The following is a 12,117-nucleotide window of genomic DNA, read 5'->3' as shown; positions in this document are numbered from 1 at the left end:
AACTAAACACAGTAACCAATAAACAGATTAGATCTCTTAGATACAATATTTAACACTCTCTCTCATTTTTTTTTCTTTGGAAACAACAGAAAACAAATTACATCATTCAACACCATAAAACTTTTCTTGAAAATTACATCAGTAAATTAATTCATATAATTATAACCATAATACAACAAAAATTGATCACACATTTAGGTTTAAGCAAAAATTAAAATTCCTTCAATTACTTGACAGTAATACGTTTTTATGTGCATGAAACTTGATACTATTGAGGGGCTTTGTAAATATATGGGCTAACTGATATTCTGTTGGACAGTAATTTAAAGTCACTACTTTTTCTGACACCTTTTCAGAAATGAAATGATATCTTACATCAATGTGCTTGCTTCGTCTATTAAGCTGCCCAGTCTCAATTAGTCGAATAGTGCTTTGATTATCCAGATGTAAACTTACACTCAATTCTCTACCAACCAATTCTTCAATAAAAGTTTTTGCATAAATGACTTCCTTCACACATTCTGCTGCTGCAATATATTCTGCCTCTGTAGTGGAGAGAGCCACAATTGCTTGTTTACGTGACCACCAGGCTACTAGACCTCCACAGAACATCAGGACGTATCCACTTGTGCTCTTCGTAGTCTTTAAGTCACCTGCATAGTCAGAGTCAGTATAAGCAGTCAGAGTCAAGTTTGATCTTCTTTTGTACCGAGTACCCAGGTTCTCTGTATTCTTTAAATACTTCAATGTTCTTTTTACATTTTCAATGTCTGTTTTTGTTGGATTTTCCAGACTTCTGCTTTCATAGTTGACTGCAAAAGCCATGTCAGGTCTTGTTTTATTCGTCAAATATAAAAGACTACCAACCACTTCTCTGTAAGGAAGCTTGAGAACACCTTTATCCCTTTCTTCCTGCTCGTCAACTCTTTTCCCAATTTGAAGTGGTGTATCAGCTCCCTTGGTATTTTTCATCTCGAATTTATCTAATATATAATCTGTTAATCTAATAATAAACCCCTTCTGAGATAGGAAAATAGAGTCCTTAGTTTTTGTTACCTCTATGCCGATTAAAACCTTTGGATTATTTCTTGTATTTGTTTCAAACTCCTTTCCTAAACTATCTAATATATTGTCTAAATCAGATTAATTTTCTCCTATCATGATCCCATCATCTACATACACAGCTAAATACAGAGTTCTGTTCTCATTTCTGGATACACACTGCTCTGATTTCAACTGAAAAAGCCCTCTGTTCAGTAAAAACTTCTTCAACCTTTGATTCCATTTCACGGGTGCTTGTTTTAATCCATATAAGGATTTTTCTAAACGACAAATTTTATTTTTGACACTAAAACCCTCTGGCACATTCATGTAAATTTTTTCTTCTAGTTCTCCATAAAGGAAAGCTGTTTTAATACCAAATGCCTTCATTTTGTAATTATTTTTAGCTGCAATGGCAAACAGTATCCTCAGTGATGTTGTATTCACCACTGGGCTGAAGGTTTCTTCATAGTCAATTCCTCTCTCTTGTTCACAGCCTCTAACTACTAATCTAGCCTTGTATCTCCCGTCTTCTTTGATTTTGAATACCCAATTACTGGTTAAAATTTTCTTCCCTTTGGCATCTTGAGGACTGACATTATTCCATGTTTCATTTTTCATCAACGATGATTTTTCATCTTCAATTGCTTCTATCCATTTATCTTTTTCCTGTCCAGTTACAGCTTCATTATACGAAATTAAAGCCGTTTTACATTGATATTCCTTCAAGTTATCTGTTGCTTTAAGTTTATTTCTGTCTCTAAGATTGTAGTGTAATCCTTCATCTTCTTCTTCTCTTCCAGCTGTTACACCTTCTGTTTTTTGTACTATATCTTCTTCATCTTGATTTTCCACCTTTGCTCTTTTTATGGTCTTTTTAATTTCTTTCTCTTCCTTGCAGTTATTTTTAATTCCAGGAATGAAGACTACATCTCTAACTACCTCAACTGTTCTTTTATCCATAAAAAATACTCTTACTCCTTTTGAACAATCTTCATATCCCACAAACATCCCTTTTTTGCCTTTGGCATCCCACTTTTGTCTCTTCTGAAATGGCACATGACCATAGACTTCTGATCCAAAAACTCTGAGCTTTTCAAAATCTCCAAAATGTTTACCGAACCATAACTCATAAGGAGTTTTGCCTTTAATTGAGCTTGTTCCAGTTCTATTGATCACATACACTGCAGTATTAACTGCTTCTGCCCAAAATTCTTTGCTCAGTTTCTTATTCAACTACATTGTTCTAGGTGATTCCACCCAAGTTCTCATCTCTCGTTCAGCTTTCCCATTTTGCTCAGGATTATAGGGCACAGATTTTTGATGACAAATGCCCTCACCTTCAAATATTTTTCTCACTTCCTTATTTACAAACTCAGATCCATTGTCACTTCTAAAAATTTTAATCCCTTTTCCAGTCTGATTTTTTACGTATCTTATAAAAACTTTCAGCTTTTCTTTCACTTCGCTTTTGTTTCTGAAAAAATATACTACTTTGAAGTGTGATAGGTCATCTTTCAATAATAGAAAATACTTGCTTCCTCCAATCGACTCTGTCTCCATCGGTCCACATAAATCTGCATGAATAAATTCACATATGCTTTTAGAGGTACTGCTGCTTGGAGTGAATTTTCTTTTTGCATATTTCCCTTCTACACAGGAACTGCAAAACTTGAGATTGTTTTCTATAAATGGAATTTTATTTTCTTCTAAAACTTTTTCCACTAAGGTGAAATTTTGATGACAAAATCTCTCATGCCACTCCTGCAAAGTTTCGGATTTCTTTGCCAAATATAACTCACCAGTTGATTGCCTGGTTGTTCGAAAATCCATTACGTACAATTTACCGGATCGAATTGCTTGTGCACAGATTTTATTGTTCATGTTCTTCAATACGCATTTCTTATCATCAGATTCCAGTTTGTATCCCGTATCAAGGGCTATTCCCATAGAGAAAAGGTTAGTTTTAAGTTCAGGCACATGCAAGACATTTTCAAGGATTGTTTCCATCCATTCTTCACCGTTGTTCGCCAGAAGTTTCACCGTCCCTATACCAACCGCGTCCAGCGTTGATCCGTCTCCAATTTTTATTTTCCTGGGTTCGCTAATCTCTTGGTATTCCTTAAATATTCCAATTTCATTGCACATACGTTCGCTGGCTCCGCTGTCGAAGTATCAAATTTCTTCATTTACTCGTTCATTGAAAAATGCAGTAGAATTGATGAATGCACTTTTGCTTGTTTTATCTTTCCTTTCTTCATCCTTCATAAAACGGCATTGCTTCATAAAATATCCCGGTCTTTTACAGTGATGACACAGTTTTTGATATTTCGATCTTTCTCGGAAATAACAATTCTTTTCTTCGTGATTGTTTTTCTTACATATACTGCAAAACAATGGTTTGCTATTAAATTTATTTTGGTTCCTCGAGTATTTCGTTTCCGCTCTTAATGCTGAGTTCTGTATGACTTCGTCGTTAGAGCTTTTAAATTTTTGTTCCTCTGCCGCAAAATCTCGCTATGAAGTTTTCAATTGTTCTTTCGTCTTTCACGGTAGACTCCCACGCGGTGCTAAAGTTTTGATAATCAGCTGGCAGCACAATAAGTATCTTCGTTATTAACATGGTTTCATCAATATTTTGCTGTAGCATTTTAAGTTTATGAACTATTGATTGGATGTTGGAAATATTCGTCATTATGTCGGCACTCTTCTCGAAACGGAAATTGTAGACCTGTTGCAGTAAATTACACTTCTGTTGCTCTGTATCACGTTCGTATATATTCGTCAGGGTTTTAAACATATCATGGGCAGTAACGCAAGACATAATATGCACCATTATCTTTTTATCAATAGTCGTTATTATATACTTCTATGACTTGGCGTTCAACATTTTCCAGTGACGTATGTCTTTTTCATCTTTCACATCAGCCAGACGTTGAATTCCGTCGACCACGTCAAGTAGGCCACTTGCTCGGAAGTATATTCGTATTTGGAACTTCCACAATTCGAAAGTTTCAGCTCCTTTTAGTATTTCAATGTTTGATAGATCGTCTGTCATTGTTGCCGAGTGCCTTATTTTTAAAAATCTTCTTTTAGTTTTTTTTAACGCCAATATTGTCTTTTTCTTTCTTCTATTTTTTACGTTTTCATCAGAATCTAAGCGTTCGGTGGATATAGGTGTCTGGGTCCATGACCTGTTGAAACTTCCACTAATTCTTTAATTATTTTTACTAAAAAACTTCACATATCGCACAGGACAATATATATTTTTACTTCAACTAAACACAGTAACTAATAAACAGAATAGATCTCTTAGATACAATATTTAACAATAAGCGCCCGATCATCCACGAACCTTACCGATTTAAACACCATTCCTCCCACTTTCACTCCAGCTTCCAACTCGTCCCACGCTTCCCTTACCATCTCCTCAGCGTATACGTTAAAAAGCAGCGGCGATAGAAGAGATCCTTGCGTCACACCTCGGCCAATGCTTGCCCACCCAGATTCTCCGTCCGCTACCCTCACTTGCGCAGTCTGGGCCATAAGTATACAGATTACGAATCAGTCACCTATCCCTCCAATCTACACCTATTCTCTTGAGAATATCCATTAACTTTACCCAGTTTACCCTATCAAATGCTTTCTCAAAATCCACGAAACAGGGATATACGTCCTGGTCATATTCTAGGTTCCTCTCCACGAGGGACCTCATTATTGCTATTGCATCACGAGTTGACTTCCCTTTTCTAAAACCAAACTGATCTTCGCACAAATACTCGTTTGCCCTCGCCTCCATTCGTCTGTTCAATATCCCCAGCACCACTTTCGCCGCATGCGATATTAGGGTGATAGTCCTGTAATCTCCACATTCCACAGCTTTCTTCTTTTTCGGAAGCGGAATTAAAACCGTCTTCACGAAATCCTCCGGCCAACATCCCTCCACATAGTTTCTGCGCACTAGTTCGAAAAACCTTTTCTTACTATCCTTCCCTAGATTCTTCAGAAGCTCACACGGAATATTGTCCATGCCTACAGCTTTCCTTGCCTTCATATCACGAAGTGCTCTCTCTTTTTTCGAATCTAATATCCCTGGCCCAAGATTATCCTCCTCCATTGCACTTTCCTCCTCTAGAGTCAATCTCTCCGGCCTGCTTCTTCCGTCATACAGATCCTCCACGTATTCCTTCCATCTACTCTGTACCTCTTCACGCTCGGTTAGCATCCTCCCATCTTTAGCCTTAATTTTAGACATGGCTTGTCCCCTTTTCCGCCCGATAGCGACTTAGCTTTGGCGTACAACGCGCCTACTTCTCCATCCTTTTGGAACTTTTCCATTTCCTCACACTGTCTTTTCTACCAAGCCTCCTTTGCCCTCTTAGTTTCACGTCGTAATGGATTATTTAGTTCCCTATTCATTCTTTTGCTCTGTTTTGTGTTCACGATCTTCCACTTTTTTCTCTCCTCCATTTCTTTTACCATTGTCACCGTGACCCAAGGTTTGTTTATCCTTCTTCTGTCACCGTAGCCAATTGACTTCTCCACCGCTTTGACTATTCCCGTTTTAATATTATTCCACCCTTCCTCTACAGTCTATGTACTTCCTATATCCCGGATACTTTTATCCACTAGTTCCTGAAACGTAATAATAAGAAGAAACAACTTAATCGGGCATATGTCGAGGAATGATGGTCTCATGAAGAGAGGTGACGATGGACAAGTGGATGGCAAGAAAAGAATATGAATAAATGGAATAGCAGGTAAGGAGGTGAGTGAAAGAGAAGAAATAAGTACCTACATGCTTGATATTAAGTGTAAAAAAATTTGTTGGCCAGCGAATTGAGTGGAGAGTTGCGTCGAACCAATCTCAGGATTGTTGATACCCTTTCAAAAAAGCATCAGCTTATTTTATCTTTTGACTACTTTATTTAATTTTATATGATTTTTTTACACTAACATGAGCATGCTGTAAATAAAGTAGCAAATGAAAACGTAGGACTTTATAATTGCAAAAAATACTGGTCCAAGTAATCTGAGTCCTTTTTTATAATACCTTCCATATTCCTCTTTCATTTCAATTTTCGAAACCATATTTTCCGGTTATCCTCCCATCCTGACCTTCGCCGACGACAACGTTCCAATCGCCTAAAAAAAATAAGATGTTCTTTACTTCTTACCTGATTGTTTTCTTTCGTGATATATTCGTAGACTTTTTCATCATTGTGCTCTGTATTACTGTACCACTACTGTATACAGGCTGTCCCATTTATCTTGACCACCCGAAATAACTTTTTGTCCAGATGTAAATTCAAAAATGTGTCAAGCAAATGTCCATTAGCCGTCAGGGGGACATTAATCAGCATGACTGCCTTCCTGGTAGCTTTGTTATTTACAAAGATATGAATAGCGGTATGTCTTTTTTAAAGGGCACCCTATATTTTTTATTCTGTAATTCATTTCCTCACCTAAAGACTTATTCAAAAATGTAGCACAGTGGACCATTAACATAAACACAATGTTATGAAAACATATGACTGGTGTGAATTTTACTGTTTTCATTTGTTCACCTTCAACATCAGCAAGTGGAGTAGTTCCATTACCCGCGTACCTGCACTAAGCGCTAGTGAGTCAGTCATTTTTCATAACACTGAGTTTATGTTAATGGTCCACTGTTCTACATTTTTGAATAAGTCTTTAGGTGAGGAAATGAATTACAGAATAAAAAATATAGGGTGCCATTTAAAAAAGACGCACCGCTTTTCATATCTTTGTAAATAAAAAAGCTACAAGGAAGGCAATCATGCTGATTAATGTCCCCCTGACGGCTAATGAACATTTGCTTGACACATTTTCGAATTTGCATCTGGACAAAAAGTTATTTTGGGTTGTCAAGATAAATGGTACACCCTGTATACCGGTTTAGTCTCTACCTTTACCATAACTATCTTCTCATTGTAGTCTGGATAGCTTTTCACACGCATTCCGGCGCTCTTACTGAGCATCATCTAAACTTCCGCATTGCCGTTTAGAGATCCTGTGAATATAATTCTCTAGCTTCTCCCTCTTTTGGGCTCTGTATTTCGATTATTCCTAGCTCGCTGGTCCAAAGCGCTCCTCCATTGTTTCCATGCTCCTATCCTCAGTATCCTTTTTTCTCGTAAACAAATGAAATAAAAGAGCAGTGATTTAATTTTCGCGGATTCGGATTTAATTCTCTCAGAAGCTGCGTTCGGTGAAGTTTTTTTTGTTGAAATGTGAATGGTAGACGCGAACATTTGATTTTATGTACAGCTAAAATAAGTGACTTGGAAATGACTTCCCAGTGTGTGTGTTATCCCACACACACAATAACAGAGCATTATTATGATCATACTTCATGTCTTTAGAGACGAGACGTAAATTGCCGATTTCCGCGCGTTATTCCCTGAGAAATATCAGAGCTCATAGAGGGAGATTGGCCAAAAAGAGTTTAATTAGAACCGCTAAATAATACGCTTGAAAATTCGCATGCATAAAAATTATATACTTTTCTCTGTTTCCTGTATACCTTTATTCTTGTATTTTTATGTACCACTTCATGTGCGGTTAAGATTAGAAATTAAAGATTGGCTCACCATGCTATCCACCTTACAAGTACTCTTTCGGTTATGCTTGAAGTTTGCCAAGGTTCAACGTAATATTAACGTGTGCCACTTCATAGAATTGCCACTGGTAGGTAGGGATTGTGAAGTAAGGTAAATCTACGATTCCCAAGTGACGTTGGAGTCCCAACGATTCTTCGGAGAGTAATCCGATGGGAAAAATAAAAATGAAGTGCTCTAACGAAGTTGGGACTAGCATTCATTAGAGTCCTTCATGGTTCGGGGGAAAAACGAATTCCCATATCTATCCGTTCGGCAAAACATCTCTCTTAATTTATCGTTTCTATCGGACCTGGAAATATAGTGTGGCTCTAATATTATGTTCTGTGTGTCGCTCTTAAAGATATCCATTCTCAATTGTTCAAGCAATCTCAGCCTAGCGCGCAGCCTCTGAGTCTCCAGCCTAATTCCCTTAACATCATATAATAACGCAATATTCTGAAAACTTCAGTGTGAGTGATGAAGGAATGACAGACGTGTGGAGACGTAATGCGATGGAGGAGTCATCTGCAGGGAAAGACATATTGCATGTGGGAGTCCAATTGCATGCTGGTGATCGATCACCCCCTGCCAAACACCCTAGAGGTGGCTCGCAGGGTATTATGTAGATGTAGATGACACCACTCACCCCTCTCGAGCAAGTCCTCCCCGGGATTCAGTTCGCAAGATCTCCGTCGCCTTGGTGACTGCGTGGTGGATTGAGGGCAGCCGAAGTCAGCGATCCTATTTATCAAGTGCTGTTGGGGGGGCGAGTGGGGGAAGGGAGGGGAGGGGCGGGGGGGGGGGGGATTAGACGCGCTGGAAGATCCGTGGTAACGTGAGAGAGTAAATAATGAGACATTTCTTAACGATGACATTTTTTATACGTTATTGTTTGAAACGTATGAAAATCCGGGAAAAACTCAGCAAACGAAAGAAAGGAATTAAAAAAAAACATTTTTTTAAATCCCAAAGCCACCCGCATTTAATCCTTCATAGAACGACGAATTCCTTCTTCCATCAGAAAAAAATTGAGTTGAGCCCAATAGAGCTTAAGTAACACTCATCTAAGGGTTCTCTAACACAGTTATAGGTATATTGCTGTTTTTCGGCGATATTATAAGATGAATGGTAATAGGAATATTTAATATTAGCAACAATATCACGGAGATTATCATCTTAGAGCCCCATTATATTTCCAGGTCCAACAGAAGCGATAAATTAAGAGAGATATTTAGGCGAACGTAGAGGTGGGGGAATTCGTTTTTCCCCCGATGAAAACAAAGGACTAAAATACATGCTAGCCGTAATTTCCTTAAAGCATTTACTTTTTATCTGTAAACGGCTGGTGTCCTAACACCTCTAGCCACACGCCTTTTTAGACTGCTTGCGGGATAGTAGGTATGTAGATGAAATGTTGTCGTTAATCAATATGGCTCTCTTAGGATCATCACTGTCACTCTCTTATCATTATTTCATTATTAAATAATAATCGGTATTCATGTTCTGTGGGCCCAAAATTCACTATTGCGGGGTCCACTATTGCTGGATTCGAACTCGCGACCTTTGGGCTGGCAGGCGTGGACGTTACACCACTGCCACGGAGACCACATTTTAATGGGTTTCTGTGAATACAAATCCCCGTAGGAACTTCAAAATAAGGAGTTAATTAATTCAGGGCATTATGACAAGGGGTATCGGGAGCGTTGTCGTAATATTACAAAGGTTATGTATCCATTTCATTATTTTGAGTGAAATTTAATAGTTGTTGGAAGCAACACCTAACCAACGACCAAGCCTAAAGGATAGGGATGAATTCTGAAAGGCCGTCCCGGGTGAAGTCTGTGAACACTCTCCCAAGCCAGAATCCTAGAAGAGCGAGGAAAAGGGTCATGTGCTGCCCCCCCTCGTTCACTGAATGTGACAGTACATCACATGGCTGCGGCTTAGTCCGGGTCACGGACTTCGATAAGAAGCACTGGAAACTCCTGCAATTTCACCAATATGTATCACATTACTCTGCTCCAAGGGCGCAGCTAGAAATTAAGGCTAGGGGGGGTTTCAGGCGCAACTAATACTGGGGTGCCTGGGGTTGTGGTATACCCTCCAGGGTAATTGGGAGGTGCGGGGGCCCTCCCCCAGAAAAAAATAAGATAAATGGTTAAAAATGTTGAGTTTAACGGCCCTCTGAGGGATATTTTGTCAATGCTCAAACTATTCTATAAGCAATATTAATCCAATTAAGTAAAATAGATTTAACTTAAAAATTTAACTGAGCTCTGGGGGGGATTATCCCCCAAAACCCCCCCCTCGCTGCGCCACTGCTCTGCTCAACCAATCGAAGAGAGACACAGCGAAGAACGATGGTGAAGTAAGCATGAAAAATTGTTCATTTGTTTCTTTGTGAATCCTTGCGATCCTCTCTTGCCTACATGGGGATAGTCAGAAATTCACCATCCGCTTACATGGTGCATGAGGAAGATGAATGCGATGAAGGACAAAGACGGAAAGAATTGTTAAATATTTATTTTTGTTAATCCATTTTCGGCCCAGACTCGTGTACAGTGCTTTTTTATTGAAAAATAAGACGGATGGTGACGTTTGTGGCGCTTAAATTTTACTGTGCGCGCTGTAAGTTACGAAAATGGCTCAATCCCTTAAGATAGCGGCCATTTTGGCAAGTACCTGACGTACCGCTTGTCATCGGGTGTTAGGAGTCCCATTATATTGTTTTTGGATCACTACATAAACTCGAAAGTACATCTCAAGAGCTATTAGGGCCGTTAATTCACATTTTACCGCGAAAATCTGCCTGAATCGAAATAACAATTTTGATCATATATCGGTTCAGGGAAACAAAGAGGTAGAGAGGTCTTCTAACCATTATAGAGAGACATTAAAAGTGCCGTAGATAGTAAATCCTTACCTGGAACATCGGGTCGTATTACTCCACGGGCTGATAAATGCAAGGGAGGAGGGATTTTCCTATTTGCAGTCTGAAGGAATGGAGAGTTCGCCGTTCCAAAAGAGTGACGGAAAAACTAATGCATTCAATGAGATTGATGGAAGAATTACGTCATTTAATGCACGTTGTTATTTGCAAACGAACCTTTTGATACTCAGCATAAAATTATGCTCGAAACTATGTCACTCATAGATTCCTAATCTATTAAATTCTAGCGAAGGAAGTCAGGAATGCACAGGCTTCGAGACGCACGGAGTTGGTTCATTTTCAATTTTCCTATTGAAAATTAAGAGAAACGGACAATTAGCTGGCAAAAAATATTTCTAATGAGGAGAACATCTCAACTCTTATTGAATGTACGACGATCTTATCAGCCTACATAAACCTTATGAAAAAAATCATACCTGATAGAGAAACAATAGGGAATTTTCGATTGTGAAAACTCTATCACAATTGGCATTGAACGGCTTTGGTGATCGAGCCCACAGTGTACATTAAATTATTCCTTTACGACCGTGATGATGGAATATCAGTCGAGGAAAGCTGTAGGTATATAAAAAGGACATGAGGACTATATATATTATACTATCCAATATATTTTCTGACATTATCGTTGAAAAATAAAGACAAGTCAATTATTCGGATATCAGAGAAGCGAGCATACCCTGCCGTTCTTTGCGTATTTAAATGAAGAAAAATTCATTGCAAATAATTACCCAATACCATTTAGCCACCCTTTGCTCCTGAATTTTAATCTGAGAAATAAATTTTATTTATAATTATTCTATTATTATTATCATGTTTAATATTAGTATTCGAGTTTGATTGCAATATTATTCCTGAAGTACTGTTAAAATGATTAGTGCATTATTTTGTATGGGAAAAATTTAGTCAGGGAATTTTGGTGAATATAAGGAAAAAAATTCATTTATTTTCAGAATTTCAATGTGTGGACAACCTGTGTAATATGTTTCACCACATCAATGGAAGTTAATTGTATTCATGATTAGATATTTGTACTTATCCACAATAGGCAAATTTTAGTACAGTATTTTTCACTGTTAAACGGCATTATCGGGTGCTAGTAAAATTGGACATGCAATATTTCCACTGAGTTATTGCAATGCCCACTTTTACTGATATTAAGAACTTCCACCACATACTGCCTCACGTCATACAAGATTATCAGGTACATTTACTTTACATAATGTTTGTTTCCTTGGCATTATTATGTTAACCTAACTGCGCGTGATTTATTTCAGTAGGTAAGTGGATATAGCGTGTAATAAAAATTTCACAGAAGATTAAAAATATATCGGGTAATATCTAGATATTGATCTACCTAGTTACGTAAAAATATTACTAATTTTATGCGAGGTTCAAGGCTAGCATCTGATCAGCTATCTGATCTGGTTCAAGGTTAGCGGGGAGGGAATGTTGAAAATCGTGTTAGAGGGTAGAATGTTAGGGAAACGAGGGAGGTGAAGGAAA

At 38.1% G+C, this 12,117-nt stretch overlaps 1 protein-coding gene across 1 annotated transcript in view; it reads right to left on the bottom strand.

Moving 5' to 3' along the window:
- LOC124164022 (endochitinase-like) overlaps nt 1-8,381 on the bottom strand; it is a 47,527-nt gene extending 39,146 nt beyond the window's left edge. The window contains exon 1 of the mRNA XM_046541171.1: nt 8,311-8,381. The gene's annotated coding sequence lies outside the window, so the exon portion shown is untranslated. The remainder of the gene's footprint in view (nt 1-8,310) is intronic.
- Nucleotides 8,382-12,117: the final 3,736 nt, after the last annotated feature.

This window comes from Ischnura elegans, chromosome 8 (assembly GCF_921293095.1).
Source record: "Ischnura elegans chromosome 8, ioIscEleg1.1, whole genome shotgun sequence".
In the NCBI taxonomy this organism is placed as follows: Eukaryota; Metazoa; Arthropoda; class Insecta; order Odonata; family Coenagrionidae; genus Ischnura; species Ischnura elegans.
This window is presented reverse-complemented; position numbering and strand designations above follow the sequence as displayed.